This window comes from Raphanus sativus, chromosome 9 (assembly GCF_000801105.2).
Source record: "Raphanus sativus cultivar WK10039 chromosome 9, ASM80110v3, whole genome shotgun sequence".
Taxonomy (NCBI): Eukaryota; Viridiplantae; Streptophyta; class Magnoliopsida; order Brassicales; family Brassicaceae; genus Raphanus; species Raphanus sativus.
The window spans coordinates 30,436,842-30,441,005 of NC_079519.1; the positions used below are offsets into that span (position 1 = coordinate 30,436,842).

Genomic DNA, 4,164 nt, shown 5'->3' on the forward strand with positions numbered 1-4,164 from the left:
TATGATTAAAACACTAATAAATTAACTTACTAATAAAACTTTAATTGTTTAATATGTAGGAAAGATATAACTCCAATTGCTTAGAAAAGTATTGTTGTTGTACTTTTGTTTTGTGTGCTTTTATATAGAGTGATAAGTGTAGGTCTTATATACTGCATTATATATATATGCATTTTATAATAGTTTTTGAAAATAAGAAAATACTTTCTTTTTGGTTTTGTGTATATAGGAGAAACTAAGAAAAAGAGGATTTTGCATTTTATAATAGTTTTTGAAAATAAGAAAATACTTTCTTTTTGGTTTTTGTGTATAAGGAGAAACTAAGAAAAAGAGGATTTTGGTTTTAGTAGAAAAAAAAAACTAGTTTCCGTAAAATATAGAAAATCTACTTTCAAAAATCATGATTGGATACAAAATTAATTTTGGAAAATCAAAACCAAAAACTATTGTAAGAATCCCAAACAATCATATATAAAAGACCCATGTCGGTTCATCAGAAGAGAACTATAGTAACTATTTGAAAATGTTATAATAACAAGTTTTTGAGGCATTGCCTCTTGTAAGGGTTGTACTCTGGCTGATCACTATATCTTAGATGTCAATCTCAAATAGTATAATAGAGTATAGAGATGACGAACCGCTTTCTACGTGTAACAAGAACCGCCTGCTTCGTGTAACACAAGTTAAAACGTCCATATATAAATATGTTGCAACCACCTGATGCATGTAACACAAATCATCCCACAACAAAAGTCAAACAAAAAACTCCACTCTATCTCGCTCTCCTCTCTATAAATCTTCCGTACAAAGTATAATAATAAGACTCGAAGGTAATTAAACTTACCGAAACCAGTCTCTATCTATATATGTTTCAATACTGTAGAAGAAACTCTAGTTTCTCTCTCAAGCATAGATACGTGTGTCCTTCCTTGATTGACTGTTGTAAGGAAGTTTTTTTTTGTTTTTGCTAAATAGTTTGTAACTTGCAAGAATTTAGAAAATCTGGCGTTGACATACGGCAGACCGATGCTTTAGTTTTGTATTTTTATATTCACTCTGCCGATGCTTTAGTGGTTATAGTTTTGTATTTTTATATTCACTTCAACGTGCCTTTTTTTTTTGGTTGTTAATCAAGCTTAATAACATGCTTCTTTGGGGATTTATCACTAAGCTTGCTATTATATTTCTATGAAGATCAACTGACTTTGTATAAACCGTACCATTTTGTGTAGGAAGCAAGATGATGTGTGGTATATCATTGTTGCCATCGTCATCTTTGCATCGTTACTCGTTGCAAAGAACATGAGAAAGAACAAGAAGAATCTACCTCCTGGACCACCAAGACTTCCTATAATTGGAAACTTGCACCAACTAGGATCCAAACCCCAACGTTCGATGCTCAAACTAACTGAAAAGTACGGACCTCTCATGTCTCTCAAGATTGGAAACGTGCCCACCGTTGTGGCGTCATCTCCAGAGACAGTGAAGGATGTCTTAAAAACGTTCGACGCAGACTGTTGTTCTCGACCGTACTTGACGTATGCTGCAAGAATTTCATACAACTTGAACGATCTCGCCTTCTCTCCATACAGCAAGTACTGGAGGGAAGTACGGAAGATGACGGTTGTTGAGCTCTACACCGCGAAAAGGGTACAATCGTTCCGACATGTAAGAGAAGAAGAAGTTGCTTCCTTGGTGGAGTTCACGAAGGAGTCTGCTTCATTGGGGAACACAGTTAACTTGAGCAATGCGTTAATGAAACTGTCTGGAAGTGTGATCTGTAGAGTAGGGTTTGGGATAAATCTCAAAGGGAGCAAACTCGAGGAGACGTATGAGGAAGTCATTCGAGAAACCATGGAGGTGTTGGGGAGTTTTGCAGCAGCTGATTACCTCTCTGTAGTTGGTAGACTCATCGATAGAGTTACTGGTTTACATAGCAAATGTGAGAAGGTTTATAAGGCAATGGATGCGTTTTTCGAACATTCTATAAAGCTTCATATGGAAGATGAGAGTCTAAAAGATGATATCATTGCCTTGCTTCTCAAAATGGAAAGGGGAGAAGCTGGACTTGGGGAGTATCAACTTACTCGAAACCACACCAAAGGGATTCTTCTAGTAAGTAACATAACTTCATTCTTCACATGTTGTGTAACGTTCTATTAATCTTGTTTTATTGATTATTATTATTATCACAGAATGTTCTCATTGCTGGAATAGACTTCTGGTCACACGGTGACATGGGCGATGACACATATGATCAAAAGCCCAATAGTTTTGAAGAAAGCACAAGCCGAGGTAAGAGAAGTGATCAAAGACAAAGATAAAATCACAGAAGAAGACATAGAACAACTCGAATATCTCAATATGGTGGTTAAAGAGACGGTAAGGATAAACCCACTTGTCCCACTTCTAATACCAAGAGAGGCTTCAAAGGATATAAAGCGCGGGTTATGATATTCCGAAGAAAACATGGATCCATGTCAACATTTGGGGTGTTCATAGGAATCCAAATGTTTGGAACGATCCAGAAGCGTTCATCCCGAGAGGTTTATGGACAAAGAGATTGACTATAAGGGTCTGAACTTTGAGTTGTTACCGTTTGGTAGCGGAAGGAGGATGTGCCCTGGTATGGGGATGGGCATGGCTTTGGCCCACTTGACTCTTATCAACCTTCTCTATCGATTTGATTGGAAGCTTCCGGACGGAATGGAGATAGAAGATGTTGATCTTGAAGAATCGTATGGGCTTGTGTGTCCTAAGAAAGTTCCCTTCAACTTGTCCGGTCCTTACTCAGTGGAGTTAAAGTTATACTTCGTTTTATATAGTTCAAGATGTAACCATAATTAATAGCTATCATTTGTAAATCCATCGTTCAGTACCTTGTTTTTATATAGTTCAAGATGTAATGCAACCTATACAACTATCATATATAAATGCATCGTTTAGCACATTATCTTTGATAACCACACAACTTTTGATGACCGTTACTTCTGGTTCAAACTAATCTAACAAATTAGTGAATATTTATGTGTGTGTTTTTTGCAAGAACGGTCACAAATAATGTATAACATAAGTACATAACAATTGACTAACAATATAGTTAGATAAAAACTTGTATTCATCCAAATTCAGTTGAACTATATATCATAACATTTCTTATAGAAAGTTGTGGTAGATTTGTAATTCAGTAACTCGATTAAAATTTCATTAAATTCTTTTTATTATCAAGTGCAAATCAATTCTAAAAAAAACAATTCATCACATCAGTTGTACAGATTATGAAACAAATTACATATAAATTTTTTTAGTACAATAAAAATAAAAATCTATATTTATGATAACAATCTTAAATATTTTTATTTATAAACTGTCATTAAATTTTTAAATCAGATTATTTATCAAATACAAGATAAAATGTACACATTTAAGCTTGGGCATATTAAAACCAAAAATCGAACCTAATCAAAAAAAATAATCAAAACTGAATCAATGTTCAAAAATATTTTAAATTATCATTTTTGATATAACTGAATCACCCAAATATTTTTGTCAAAATTTTAAATTTATTCGCATGTGTCTAATATTTTATCCACAAAATCCAAAATATAACTTTTATCCAAATAATTCAAAATTATCCATAAAAAGAAACCATAATCATAACCAAATTGAACTTAATATTTTATCAAATTCTTAAATTGTTATCCAAGCTAAACTGAAATAACCAAACCAAAACCAAAACTAAATTCATGTTTATATATCTCTTAAATTTAAAAACCAAAAACTACAACTGGAATCGAACCAAAAACTAAAAAGGTTGGAACTGGAGCAAAAAAAAAAACATTCATGTCTAAACATATCAATAAAAAAACAAACGGATTAATAAATTTCTTGACAAAAAATAATTTCCCAATTTAGAAAGCACAGATAATATTGGAAATCTGGAACCAAGCAAGCAACTATTAACAATCTTAAGATTATGGGCCACTTAAACAGCCCATGTATAGAGAAGGGCCATTGAAACGATTGCTTCACCCACCTATTATATCATCCAAACAGACCGAGATTCGACGGAAGGTAAGAAGCAAAAACCAATTCAGAGCAGAAAAACGTCAGTTGAGTTTGAATCTCGAGAGAGAGAGAGAGAGAGAGCAAAGACGAAGAAGA

General features: G+C 33.5%; 1 pseudogene; it reads left to right on the forward strand.

Annotated features, from left to right (window-relative positions):
* Positions 1–629: 629 nt before the first annotated feature.
* LOC108826854 (cytochrome P450 71B13-like) lies at positions 630–2,803 on the forward strand (annotated as a pseudogene).
* Positions 2,804–4,164: the final 1,361 nt, after the last annotated feature.